This window comes from Corvus brachyrhynchos, unplaced genomic scaffold (assembly GCF_000691975.1).
Source record: "Corvus brachyrhynchos isolate BGI_N302 unplaced genomic scaffold, ASM69197v1 scaffold249, whole genome shotgun sequence".
NCBI lineage: Eukaryota > Metazoa > Chordata > Aves > Passeriformes > Corvidae > Corvus > Corvus brachyrhynchos.
Genome location: NW_008240226.1, coordinates 1,188,498 through 1,203,752, shown reverse-complemented (window position 1 = coordinate 1,203,752; position 15,255 = coordinate 1,188,498). Strand labels below are relative to the sequence as shown.

At 36.4% G+C, this 15,255-nt stretch overlaps 1 long non-coding RNA gene across 1 annotated transcript in view; it reads right to left on the bottom strand.

Annotated features, from left to right (window-relative positions):
* LOC108449321 overlaps window positions 1–15,255 on the bottom strand; it is a 32,050-nt gene that overhangs the window by 13,876 nt on the left and 2,919 nt on the right. Inside the window, exon 2 of the long non-coding RNA XR_001865478.1 lies at window positions 13,890–13,993. This is a non-coding gene — a long non-coding RNA (uncharacterized LOC108449321). The remainder of the gene's footprint in view (window positions 1–13,889; window positions 13,994–15,255) is intronic.

Below are 15,255 nucleotides of genomic sequence, written 5' to 3'. Positions count from 1 at the left end.
GTCTTTGAAACAGCTATGAAACCTTCTGCCAGACTTACAGTACATCTGGCACAGAAACAGCAGGACAAGCTACAACTCACTGGACGTGTACAGTAACTAAACTGACCAAATTTGAGTCAATTCGTATCCCACATACATTCCCATGTTTCCACCCTTACCTAATCCTGACTAATGTCAAAAGACTTGGGCACTGTACCTGAGCTGCACTGGCTAGATTATCTTTTTCAACTTCCTATGGCTACAGGAGAATTGTAATTTCAAATTCCAGCTCAGAATATCCTGTGATTCTGTAAAATTTCCTATGACTTTATTATCAATTCTCATAACCTACACAAATATCTGTCAATTTTTTTTCTTTTCATGGGCCACAGAGTGGGTATGACAGCATATGCTGTTTCTTCTTAGTCTTCTGTAGGTGCTAAATCTCTGTAGATTTCCCACAGCCTTCTGTAGGAGCTAGGTTTAAGACATACTTTGGCACACAGCATTTTTCATTGATTGTTAGAGCATAGTTTATTTCTGGTACGCATAAGATTATGTTATCTCAAGGCTTTTGAGATATTCAAGCCAGATGTGAAGGAGAAGTATAATTTGGAGATGCCAAAACAGGTTCTGTAAGCAGAATATTATTAGCTTATTCTTATTGGCATTAATTCTAAAATCTAGTTTCTAGTAGGTGGACTCCTACTTGAGTCATCTAAGGTCACCCCCAAGTAAAAGCAAACTACAATAAAACAGGTTGTTAACAGCACTTGTTCAAATTTCTTTCATTGCAAGAAGAAAGATATGATGCAGCATTTCGAATCTAAGTCTAAAGGACTCAGTGAAAGGCAAATACTATAGAGAATGCACAAAACCCTTGTTTAATTATTTCCATAATAGTATGACAAATTAAATTAATTAAACAAAAGCAATGAGTTTACTGCTGGCAAAGTCAGATACCAGAAGGCCCGAAATATGTTAAATGGAAACAAAATATAATGGACCCAAATTCACATAATTGGTCATTTATTTGTTGCCAGTATACAATAACCCAAATATAATGAATTAAAAGCAAAAGATGACCACATAAGGCTTCACCAGATTATGAGAAGAGAATGAACATCTTAGATTATGAGCATGCCAAAATTAGAAAATATTGACTTTTTTGCAATACCAGAGTGCACAAGAAAGTTCTTGGCTTAATAGAATTTTCCTTCCCTATGATTACTTCATTGTCTGGGTTCACAGAGAAAATACTTCTAGTGCACAAGTATTTTACCATTTCTTTCTTATTCTTTCATTTTATTGCTTCTTGACTCTATTTTTATTAATGCTCTACTTTCTACTGTTCTTGTTGGCTGGGGCCTTCTCTCATGCAATAGTATGACCAAAGGCAAATCTATTCTATTTTGTGACGTGTATTCTCTATATATAAATAAAAGAATTTCACTAGACTAATGGGGGAAGTGATTCTGACTTAATAATTCTATTTATTTTTTAATTATAGATATATTAATGTGTTGACTGTAGTACGGTCCACTGCTTCCTATTAAATCTAGCTCTATGTAGATAAATTATTAAACAAGCACTTTGTTTTAGTATTGAATGTAATGATGTTGCTACCATTTGCATCCCAGGTTGAGTACAAGTACTGGAACGTTCTTACTGCATTTGTAATCGGTTCTATATTAATATTTAGACTGATTAAGAGACCTTCTCTAGCCTACACTACTCAAATAGCTGCCTCCTCTTGTTACTGTACCTTGTGCCCTGCACAAACAAGTTCTTGCTTGTCTTATTCACAAAGGAAGTTTTTGCTAGAAAGCCATCTGTGAACTATATTGTAAATTCATATGTACTTACAGAGGCAGGGACAGAATGAGAGAAATGGAAACCTGGAAGTAAGGCTATTGCTGATAAATCCATGCTGCACAAATAGGCTAAATTTCAATCATTTCAAATAATCTACCTCCTGCCCAGAAGCAGAACACCAGGATTCTACTTCTGCTGGGTCCCAAATGTAGATGTTGCACTACAGATGTAGTACTAACAGACTTCCATATGATCCTGTGCGTATACCAACAATATGTGACATGCTGACTACGAGCTGCCTAGGAATTTGCCCTGAGAACCACTGAAGAGACATTTCAGTTCCTTAAAAAAAAAAAAAAATTCTGTGTTTTGAGGGGTTTTTTGTTTGTGTGTTGTTGGGTCCTTTTTTTTTAATCTGGCAAATATTCCCAGCATCCTCTTATCAAACTCTAAAAGGATATTCTTTGTATATGGTGAGTCAAGGTGAGTCTCCCTATGGTACGCTTGATAGAAGTTACTTTGTATCTGAAATTATGACATCTTCTCTTAATCAATGTGATAAAACTAGAAAGCCACTACTACATTGTAAGAAAACTAGCACAAGGAGCAAAAGCCTATACAATCAGAAAAAAAAGGGTCAGAGATATATGAATATGAATATCCACTCCTAAATGAAAATAGGACTCTAAAAGAATAGAGATTTTAAAATCATACTTAAGCAAGAAAAAATGTTTTGATTTATTCACTGAACTGGACAAGAACATTATGATTCTGAACTCTCCCCACAATCTCCATCAAAAAGAGAACATAAGTGTTTTTCGAAAAGTGTACAGCACCTCCCCACATTGAAAGGCTTGTTGAAATAAAAGGTACTAAAAAATTAATTACCAGTCATTATTTCTAAGGTCAATCAGTCAGCATTTTCCAAAGGGGGAAAGCACAGACTTTATCAAAGTATTGCCTATTACATCATAATTACAGAATCACAGAATAGTTATGGTTGGAAGGGACCTCTCTAGATATATTTTCTCTAAAGCAAAGGAAGCAATACTCACTTTTTGCCAATGTAAATGATAGTAGCAACTGATCATTGCATTTCCAAATAATAAAGCATAAAAGTCAAAATATGCAGCTTTGCCAGCCTGGGTAATTTGCCTCAGGGTAAGTAAAGTTGAAGAGTCTTTCTACAATGAGAGGTAGTCTGTTCAGAGCACAGGAAAAGATAAAGGAATACTCAGAGCAGTGCTGCTCAAGAGGAAACATTTGATGATGTACCCTACTCTTTTATAGATTTTTATCTTTTTTTTTTAATTCATGTGCTAGTTCTCATTTTTTTTTCTCTTTTCTTCGTTGGTACTTATTTTGTTACATAATAGTATTCACTTTTGTCACATCTTTCCTGATCTCTACACCACCAGATCTGAAGATTTATGCTCTAGATCCCCAACAAAGTTCTTTTTCATGACTTACTATTTTATGACAGAAGAGTGGGTAAAAGTGGAATTCTCAGTGTTAATGATTATCATAAATTTTGCTGTACCGTAGTGATGTAAAAAAACATATTCAAGCCCCAAAATGGGCAGTGAAAAATCAGATAAAATTACAAAACACATTGAAATAAAAAGACCTGAATGAGACAGAAGTTTCAGAAGGACAATCTCAGTGACAGGAAATTATTTTTCTCAGCTCTTTGAATATTGTTTCACCAAATCATTAAAGCCATATCCCAGTGATTGCATGGTTTAGATGTTTTTATTTTACCACCAAGTAAAGTTAGATGATAAACTATTGGATAAATTATTGGGACAGATCAGCAATATCTGCTGTATAAATGGAAATGATTATTTAATATAGCTAAAAAAAAATAATGGTTATCCTTACATGAACTGAGTATTTTCATATGCATATTTCAGATGAAGGTCACCTTAGTGTTAAGCTCTATGATTTTATTGCACTGTAAAACATTCTCTGTAAAATCATTTAATAAATCAAATTGAATAGTACCTATAAATAAGGCTGATAATTCCCAGAACAGTAAAATCAAAATGTTCCAAAACCAGAGTGATTTATTTTTCCTATCTTCCTATTGAAGCTATGGACCACAAATCTCTCAATACAGAAATTTTAGAAGGTGTGTATCTCTAATAAATTTTCATCTCATTAAATTTCATTTTCTATATTTTGTCTTCTCAACTATAGATCTTAGAATAACCTGAGAAGTGTGTGCTTTACAGTATTTTTATTGTATGTTCATCTGTTGAAAACTGCTTACTACTAACAAAATTTTTAAATACATATAGCTGTATAACCAAGCAAACCAGTATAGGCAAAGTCACTTTTTAATTTTGGTACTGAAATAGTATAATAGCCATTGCAAAAAATATTTTATGATAAAAGAGAAATTTCGCTTCTGTCTCTGAATAGTATTCAAATCCTGTTGCAATTCTTAAATAGGATTATCCTTCAGAGGGATTAAAATAAATGACATGTCATAATGACTGGTTAAACAATAAATTAAACAAGGCTTTGTATTATTGCACAGAAAGTTACTATCATCTAACATCATTATTATGATTGGAAGAAAGGCTTTTACAATGTCACATTATCTGAGAATGTGACAGGGTTAATGGCAGGTTCGGAGTTTCCATAAGAAATCAGACTCTTCAGACACCTTTGAGGCTTTCCCTGACCTGACCTTACTATATGGTTTATGGCTATATGGGATGCCTACTCTATTACAAAAGCATTGTTTGTTCTATTGTGTAATTAAGTAAATTACACAAAGTTCTACATGATTGTGAGAAAACACCTTCATTTTCATGTAGAGGCATCAAGCAGGCTCTATAATCACACCTCTCTGAGAACTATTCCATTGCTCATTTTCATTCCCTTACTCTTTGGAAAAAAAAAAAAAAAATCCTAAATATTCTCCCAAGAATTACATTCTCTGTGCTCAGGAAACAGACTCAGTAGTTTCTGCTTAGAATAACATTTTTAGCTGCCAGTATTTTTTCTGGGTTTATGGTCAAGCTACAAAAAAAGATAATTTTAACAACTGATCTTTGTTTCACTTATGAAAACAGAAGTAGATATGAGTATTAAAATCCTTGCTACTACTTTTACCATGTGTACACATTTGGGTCTATAGCCATAGAAGCAAACACAGGTGCATGATACACTGTCACAATATGATGTGCATCAACAACAGAAAGTAACTTCTCTGGGTTCACTACTACGTGAAAAGATATAAAAAGGCGTGAAAAGATATAAAAAGGCATGAAAAGGATTCCTGATTACTTAACCCAGATATAGCAATCATATTTTACTTTCTGAACTACTGAATTTCTGGAAATCAACTGATGCTTAAAAATAAGCCACCACTCAGATACAAATAAACTGGGTTGTTTACTTTGCATATCATGTAGAAAGACTTCTTCAAGTCCTGCTATTCTGAAGATGCAGAAAAGACCACTCTGAAAACAGAGGCTTCAGCAGGTAACAATGCATCTACCTGTCTGGAGGGAAAAAACCCAAATTCTTCCTTTATGAACAAGGGTAGAAGAAACTGAGATATCTCATATTTCCCTCATTATCCTGTTCTCACCCTGCAGAATCTGCTGTTGTGCTGGAATAGCCTGAGACAAAGAGGTAGTAAAACACAGGAAAGGGGCAAGGACAATTCCCCTCTCCTTTTACTGTCTTTCCCTGAGGAAGCTGCTCATACAAAGCTTGCTATCATCATCCACTGCAGAAAAATGTTCTAAAAAACATTTTATTGGCTTTGACTGCTTTCAGTAGGAACATAGGTTTAGATTTACCCACTGATCTGAGCAACAAAAGCAGATCTTGGTCTCCAGCTAAAGTCATAATTTAGGTAGAATTGGGGTCAGCAATTGTTTAAGTTAAATCTGCAGTGGAAATTCTGCTGCCTTTTGGTGTTTAAAAGAATCTAAGTACCAATAGCACACTACAGTCCTCTATCCCCAATGTTTAGCTTGTGACAAGAAGCAAACATCTCTAACTCTGTTTTATATCATTTTATCAGCACGATCCAGCAAACAAAACAAAAGAATATAGAAATTTGTTGAGTGTACAGTACAAAGTTCCCCTATGGGCAAAATACACAAAACTTGACAGAATTGTGAAAACGTGACCTTTTTTTTTCTTTTTAAAGTTAAAATTCATTTTCATCTAGAAAAGAAAATAATAGCTGAAAGGAAAGAAAAATAAAAGCCCAAAACTATAGGTTCAGTCTACTCGTTGCTTACTCATCTGTTATACGTGAATGAAATGAATGAAAATAAACTAAATTATTAAACAGTTATCAATCATATTTCCCACTCTCCATTTAGAAAAAGGTTTATAAAAGGCATAGAGCGTCAAACTTTCCTTCTCCTTCTAAAAATCACATATTTTGAAGCTCAATTAAGACAATGAATTGTCTTAGTTCACATGAGATGATAAAGTTTATTCTTTAAAGAGACTTAGCAAACCATTACAACGTAAGACTTTGCTGATTTTCAGCAGTTCAAAATAAAATTAAGTAGGACAAAAAATGCTCAAATTGCTTAATGTGAAGATCTGGATCTTTTTTCAATACATAGAAGAATTCCTCTAAAGCCAATATTCTCCTTATAGCATAATTTTATGTTCCCATTAAATACTCATCATAAATCCACCCTGAAACATTAGTATACACCTTTGGACTGTAGAAATGCTTGGGTTTTATCTGGAAAGGTTTTGAGAGTGCACAGATGGCTATTACAGATTACTAAAATGGGACTGTGCAATAACAGTGCCAGCTGTGTAACAACCGGTCCATCTCTAAAAGAGATTACAAATTCAAGGTGGTAATCCTTTCAGTAAAGGTCTGAGAGCTGCTTCAGAGGAACTGAGGCTCCACATTGGGAGGACAGAATTCTTTTACAAAAAGGACAGAATGCTTCTAGCATATTTGCCATTAAAACTGTGCAGGTGGTTTAGGGAAATGAAAGAGCTCAAACACTCTCTTTTATATTACAACAATTATACCACTCAACACTCAGCTCTGTTTTATTTTAATCTTTCTAATCTGACCATAAAAAATTAATTCCAGAGAGGTTAGATCAGTGGAGAGAGTCACCAGAGGGGCAGGCTGATTTCTAGACCATTAATCCTAGCTGAGGTCCACAGCGCTTGGAAACTATCTCTTGAGGAATATCTGCTAGTTTATTTAAAAATATATGATGTCTTTGTGTATCATTGAAGTAGTGGGGGAAAAAAACCACAAAAATTAAAAAGAACTGCATTCAGAAGACAGCCCTGAATACTTAAATTTTGACACCAATTTTTTATTTCAAGAGGCAACAATTCCCCACAAAATTTTTCTTCTCCTTCATTTTCTTTCCAATTGCTTTTGTTCTGCCCCACTGACAAATTTAGCAATTTGAGATCCATATTTCACTAAATTCTTTTTTGATAACTGCTGAAACAGTTATTATATATGTTTGGTACCCTAAGGTTCAGTGAAATAGGGATTGACAGTAATAAGTATCTTGCAGAGCAGGTATTTTGATATCAGCCATAATTAAATATAGTAAAACTTTAAATAATTCTATCACTGTTATGAATATAGAACCATCCTCACAAAGGTGTCAATAATGTCACATAAGACTTCAAAAAGAAAAAATTAATATTATAGCAGGTACTGCTTTCTGGTGTCTCAGCTGAAACACTGAAGAGCGAATAAACTATACAGTCACTTTTTTGTCCTACATTCAGATTTAAGCAAAACTCTTACTCCATACTGAAGCAATATAGTAGTCACTATACTTTCCATGTTTATACTTAAATAAATACATGAATGAAGCAAATCTCCTTCCAATCTTTTTGGCTTTTTTTCCTGTATCATGAAGAACCGGATCTAATCCTTACTTAATAAAAGAACCTGATTCTGGGAAAGTATCAATACTAACAACAAAAAAAACTGGTTAAGGACCTGGTTTTCACAAGGAGCTTAATCAGTTGGGGATTTAAAATTCTAGTGTGTGCTTGAAAATCTTAAGTAAAATTTGCCCTTCCAGAATTTAAAGAGAGGTTTTCATGAGATTTGAATTGAATCAACAAAAATAACTGGGTTAGGTTTGCAGCATGGCAGTATGATTCTATCCTTTCAGAGGCTGCAATTCATAAATGTATGTATAAAGGTAGAAGACAAAAACTAGTTAAAAATATCTTCATCAGATCATACATAAAATACACAGCTCGAGGGGATAGAAAATGTTCTTATGGCTGGCTAAGCAGGAGAATAGTTTTGACTACCGTCATCTCCTTGTAGTAACAGAGATGGTACTGAGCATAAAAGCTTTCAATAGTTCCTGCAGCAATGTCAGCTGGAGTTCAAGCAGTACCAACGACTGCTGGAGTGTCCTTTACAAGGCAAAGTTACTGTCCTGTTAATGATCTGTTTTGTTTTCCTGATAATGTCATTTGTCCTGGTTTATGCCTGACTTATACCACTATTAAGGAATAAAATCATAGGTATTTGCAATGATATAACATTTTAATATTAGTCTTTTTGCAAAAGTTCATGTATTTTTTCAGTGGAGGAGGTCATTATTTAGTGCTTCTATTAGGGTAGACCCAGGCTTCTGAGCTGAGCTTTTTTCTGTTCAAATTTAATGGCTCTTTTATAGACAATTGTACCATAAATAGTTTCAACTATTCTATCTGGGCTTTTTTTCTATTAAGAATTATTGTTGTGCCTCTGGCTTAGGAACTTTACTTGCTAATTCTCCAGTTTTCTTACATCAGCAGTTTTAGGACTCCCCTTCCTGGAAGGCTCCTAATATTTTATGGGGTGACATTTCTAATGTTCCAACCTTCATCTGAGAGGTGACTCCTTTCTTAGTCTGAAGTGGATTGTCCAAGTAGGGCAATAACATGAAGATCACTTTAAAAAAAAATAAAATTAAGTACACTCATTTATTTCCCTCTAAGCATGCAAGAGGGAGAGTTATCAGAGCTGAAATTATAAATACTTTTTTGGAAGTTGCATTGGATTTATACCATTAGAAATGGCTTTTTGTTTTCATGCAGGTGCAAACCAGCCATTTTGGGTAACTATGTCATGGGTTAGCAAGCATAGTCCTGGAAGTGATGTTCTTGCAAAGGGGTGCTTGCAGCTTCCTCTATGACCTGACAGAACCTATCAGCTGGCCAGTTTGAATATGGACAATTCTCTAAGCCACTTAAAATTGTGACCGCCTCTGTGATTCACACTTAAGAATAGGAAACCCTGAGACAGAAGCTCTCTCTCGTTTCCGGTGCTGGGCCGGTGGGCGGGGGGCCCTTTCAGGGGGGGGGCCCGCGGACCCGGCCCGGGCCCTGCTCAGGCCAGGCCAGGCCAGGCCATGGCCATCCTGGAGTCGATGGACCCTGCTCCACCCGCAGAGCCCCCGCACAGCCCTGCTGTGGGCAGACGAGTGGCCCCCCTTCTCCAGTTCGGCCAAGATTCAGCTAAAGCTGCCCACCGCTGTCCGCAGAGGCCAGGTGACCAACAGCGATAAGCAACATTCCAGCTGCAAGGCTGAGGTGAGATTAACCCTTTTAGTGCTGTGAAGAGCTGAAAACCTGAGGGAAGAGAAAGAGGAGATGCTTAAAGCTGAAAGTCTGTTGTGAAGCTATGATACATCAGAGTATCCCGTTGTAATTTCTGAAGGCATGGGGGGTGGAGTGTTCAACTTGTGAGCAAAAGCACCTGCGCTGAGATAGGCAGATGCTGATGCAGCTGTAATTTCATGAGAAGTTTGGACAGGGAGAGATGGAAGCAGTGAGGACTTTTGCTCCAAATGGGAAAGGAGAAAACCTCAGCTCCTAGAGATGCTCCCAGAGATAGTCCTAACGATGAAGATGAGGAAGACCCTTTGCTCCCAGGGAAGGAGAAGGAAGAGAACTTTTGTTTCTGAATAGCTCAACCTTAAAATTGTACCCCAAAAAACTTCAAGAGTGGACCCTCAAAAGCAGTTGCAAAAGAAGCTGCAAGTCGGGGGAAGGGACTCACATGCGAGCAGAGAGACCTCTTCCTAAATGGACTGAACAGAGTTATTTGGAAGTGGGCGGCTGTCTCGTTGTGATAATATGTTCATTGCATGGGCAAGAGAGACTCCTCTTCCTAAATGGACTGAACAAGGTTATTATGGAAGTGGTAAACAGACTGAACATCTCAAGGGTTGTCTTTTTACAATGTCACTTGGAGAAGGGAGAAAGGTGGGGGGAGGATAAGTGTTCTGGAGGTGTGGTATAATTTTTTTTTCTTCTTTTAGGTCTGTTAATAAACTTCTTTATATTCTCTCAAGTTTGGTGCCTGCTTTGCATTTCTCCTAATTCTTATCTCACAGAAGGTAAACAGTAATGAGTATTTTGGACCAAACCACTACTCTCTAATATTCTTTAAAAGTGTTTCATTCACTAAACATAATGAAAGAAAAACCTCAACAAAACTATTTGGAAACCACCATATAGTACATTCTCTAGCTAAGACAACTAGATAGATGGTAGGAAAGATAGATAGTAGCCAGATATATAATTTAAAGCTGGCCAGGGCACACGAAAGGAAAAATGGCTCTTGCAACACTTTTTGTAGCCTACGAGGTTGACGAACACTGGATATCCCAACAGAAAATCCACCTAAAAACAGAGCCTTATGAGCAACAGTATTTTCTGTCTACTAGCTTAGTTCCTTTCCTCCCCATTTTCTTAAGCAGGTAAAGGTTGGAAAATGAATAACTTTTGGTAGACATTGAAGGTAATGCTTGCAGGAAGAAACAGGGTAGGAGACAGAATCATTTATATTGGTGCTGTGGAAATAATAAAATGGCACATACTTAGAAAAAATTAAGCTGTTTATTTGAGGGGACTATTTTTTTGAGGTTTCTTCTCAGAAAATATATTCACTAACCTGTTTACATTTGGCTAGCCCACCTTGCATGTTTTCCTTCATCTAAATTGTGACATTTAATTGTTTGACCAAGCACAACATTTTTAGTGTATTTCATCCCACTCTTCTAGCAAGGATTTCTGAGTGAGGCTGGCTGCTATCTTCTGCAGTTTCATGCATTTATATATGTAGATTTATATACACATATTTCAAACATGGTATAAATTCCACTTCTCTTTTATCCACTAAAGACAATTAAGAGCTGTGAGATTAGAATGGCACTCCTTCACTTTATGTCAGAATTGAAAGGGAATTTTCTGCAAAAACTTCTGTCTTTTTTAATGCACATTTCAAATACAACTGAACAAAAAATCAAACCCAAAGATGCAAAATGTATTAAGTTTCCTACTTTCTTATTACAAAGAATATAGTGGAAATAGAATGTCTATTTATAGGACAGAGACAACACATAAGAGTTCAAGTAAAGAGGTGCTCTATTATAGCTTGCACAACATTCTCATAAGAAGTAATGGGTACTATTCTCATTTAGACATTACCAAAAACACTTCTCTCATCTCCCCTTGGGAATAATGATACTTTATTTTGCTATTGGTACTTTAAGTTTTTGTATTGATATATATGTAGGGCTTTTAAGATTATAAAATGTCTAATACCTTATGTACCAAGTTACAGACCTCACCTTAATAGTCTCAGCCGGGCATAATGTGGATCCAAAACACTACCAGGAGTTGAAAGCAGAAATAGTATTCTAGGAAAACAGCCAATAAAAAATTTTCTCACATTCATGTTTTCCTTGTAGCAGTAGTTAACATTTTTGAGCTGAACAGGACTGCCACATATTTCAATTAATTTAGAGCTTTGGCCAACCTTCCCAAAGTGCTGCTATTCCAAATTTTTCAGAATGACTGCAAAAGCCCTCAAAAATTGCACTAACAGCAGTGACAAAAAGTCTTCCAATTGTATTCTTATTCTATTATCGTAGGTAACACATTTACAGAGCAACACCAGTGGAAGAAAAGGAAATATGCTATTTTCTGTGACAAGTTTGACAGTACCTGGAAGTGCACAGGTAATGCTAAAAGCAATGACCTAAGCATAACATCCTGCAATAAAGAGCATCTTTGTTATTGCCTTGAACTACAAGTTGCTTCAGCTGAACCAGTACTTTTCTTCTGACTTCCATTTCTAGTTATAAAAAGTCATAAAAGGGACGCGCCTCGGTGATATTTTCACATCTACACAAAACATGCACACACACATTAATAAAGGTAAGATTTCCCAGCGTCTAGCAGGTTATTGAAAGGGAATTCCTTTAGCCCAGGCCTGATGAAGGGAAAATACAAGATTACAGCACGTGTGGTGTCCTGCAAGAGAGTTCAGGGGGCATCTTATTTAGCAGCGTGCACCAGCTGCAGCACAATACTGAGTTCAAATTCATCTGTCTTCTCAGCAAGGAAAATTAGGCAAGACAGAACCTCATGCTGTCAGAAATCTAATACTTTAAACTAAACTACCAGAGGTACCTCTGCTAGATACAGGACAGTGTACTCCACCTATCTGGAAGCACAAGAAACCTCCTCCATCAATACCATCTGCAAAGGTGTCATCGCCAGTACTTGTGGCACGGCACTGCATCTGAGAAGTCATACCTGTCTTTCTCTTCTGCCATATCTTCCACCAACAGTATCTGTGTAGATCACAATGGTCTACTTGACTTCTTTGAAAGCCCTTTCTTTACCCTAGTTTAATTTGTTGCATCACAGAAGACTGTGTCTTTCTGACATAGGAATAAGGGAAGCCAAGATCCAAGCAGTTTATATATTTAGGACTATACAAACCACTGTTTCTGTTTCATAAGTGGCTAGGATGTTTTTATAAATAGCTCATAAATCATAGAATCATTGAATGGCTTGGGCTGGAAGAGACCTTAAAGATCATCTATTTCCAACGCCTTTGCTATGCACAGAGACATCTTTCACTCAACCAGGTTGCTCAGGGCTCCATCCAGCCTGGCCATGAACATTTTCATATCTTCTCTGAGCAAACTCTTCCAGAACCTTACCACCCTCACTGTAAAGAATTTCTTCCTGATATCTAATCTAAACCTCTTATTTTTCAGTTTAAAGCCATTCCCCCTTGTCCTGTCACTACAGGCCCTTGTAAATTGTCTCCATCTTTCTTGTACACTCCCTTCAGGTACTGGAAGACCGCAATTAGGTCACCCTGAAGCCTTCTTTTTTCCAAGCTGAACAATCTAAATTGCCTTAACCTTTCCTCATAGGAGAGGCACTTCGTCCCTCTAATAATCTTGTTGGCCTTCTTCTGGACTCGTTCCAACAGGTGGTGTCCTTCCTATGCTGGGGATCCCAGAGCTGGATGCAGTATCCAGGTGGGGTCTCACCAGAGAGGAGCAGAGCAAAACAGAATCACCTCCTAAATGTTAAGTAGACATTGATTTTAACATACACCTTTCTTGTCAGTTTTATTGTGAAAGACAGAACAGAACAATCAAAGACATTATTTCCTAACAAGTCTTTTCTCATATGTTGGTCTCCTCTCCCCTTGGTCTCTGACAGCTCATTCAGATTAGTAATTATTGGTAGGTAATAGCATTTAGGAGAAGCTCACAGTTGCACCACTGACTTAATGGCAGATTTTCTCCCTGTGAGATTCCTGAGCATATGCCCTCCTCGGTTTAGGATTTGGCTTCTCTTGGCAATGTGAAAAGGTACAGATGGTTTAGATTGTAGCAGCCTTCTCTGAAGGATGAACTATTACTATTAATGATGATATAAGAGTCTCATACTGTTTCCTCTACCACGGTAGAGCTGTAAAAGTCAATTAGAAAAGTTTGGTTACATAAATTATTTTCTCATTTTCCATCCCTCCAGAACTCAACTGGTCAAGGAGGATGGCAGCTCAAATGAGTCTTTTCTTCCAAACCTTTACTAAATGTGCAGTCTTTGCTTACTAGATAGGAAGCTTTAGATGTAAGACCACACTGCAAACTACAGCCATAGAGAATGATCACTTCTTCTTTTTGAATCATTCAAAATTCATGGTGAACACGTGTATTTAGACATTGCATTTATAAGCCTTTCAGATTTACAAAATCATTTTTTTCTGCTTTATGATGCATATAAATATAAATTCTCACCTGCAGAGTGAGAGTACAGTCAGAAAACTGAAGGGGATTGCAAGCAAGGGTTCAAGGTAAAATTTCCTTTTCCACTGAGCACTCCACAACAGACAACACTCAGGCTGCAAGTGAGAGAAGCATGGAAGATTATTTTAAGAAGCTTGTAATACTATTGAACTACTGTGCTTTAAAACTAACAGTCCCATGTGCATACAAAGATATTCTTGAATCTATTCTTCAAAGCAAACAAAACTGTTTGTAAAGGTACAAGTTTTATATTTAATAATAAATAATAAAAACATATAACTTCCAAATTTTAGTTCAGTGAAATATTTGATACCTAGTAGAGCATGTATCAAAATTTTTAGTTTAATAACCAGTTTTTCTGTTGCAAGGAAATATAGCAATGTATACAAATATGTTGCTGCACCTAACCAAAACAAGTTTTGATCTGAAAGAGTTCACTAAGAGCGTGGGCACAGAAAAGTTGCAAATATTTTTCCCACCTGTATTATTTTATTCTACAATATCAGATGCTAAACATTTATTTCAGTGGTGAGGCACATCACACTGAAAACTTAAGCTATACATCTAAGTTTCTGGCCTAGTTATTAGGTTTTCCATTTTCTAAGGTTATAAATAACTGCAAATGTAGTAACTTCTACCATCTTCTTTGATTTACTTCACTTCTACACTAGTGACTGCCAGCTCTTGGACTAGTTCTAGCCATTAGATGACAAAAAAACCCATATGCTAGATTTATCTCTTCTATCCTTTCTCCTATAATCTATTTTTTCCACAAAATTCAACTTTTAGCTTATGACATTTCCTTCATTTTAATGAAAATAGCAGGCCTAGTTACTACCTCCAGCTTATGAGAGAGATCATGTGGCTTTAAAGAGTTTGCATGAAAACAGGACCTCAATCAAAATATTGCTTGCAATTACACCACTGCAAACTGCTTCCCAGCTCTCGTGAGCTGAATTGGAGGAAACACCTTGCCCCTCTTGCCATGCATCTTTTATGACATCGGCTGCACATCAGTAACCAAAAATATCTCACTGGTCTTTAAACAACTAACATATGGTTGTTACAATGCACACATCCAGAAAACAAGGATAGCACAGATTTCACTCAATTTGATTCAGTGAAGCTCTGCAAAATAAACATTATATCTGTGGGGGTTTTGTACTTCCACTGCACATTTACTAGTGTTGACTCAATTTACAAAGAGGAAACAAGATACGTAACAGCATGAAAGGAGAAAGATACACTTACCATGTTACAGGAAAGAACTTAATTTATTATGCTAATTCTTTTTATTTAAGGAAAAGTATTTGAATCTAGATGTGATCATTTCTCCTGAATCAGCTAGTAAAAAACT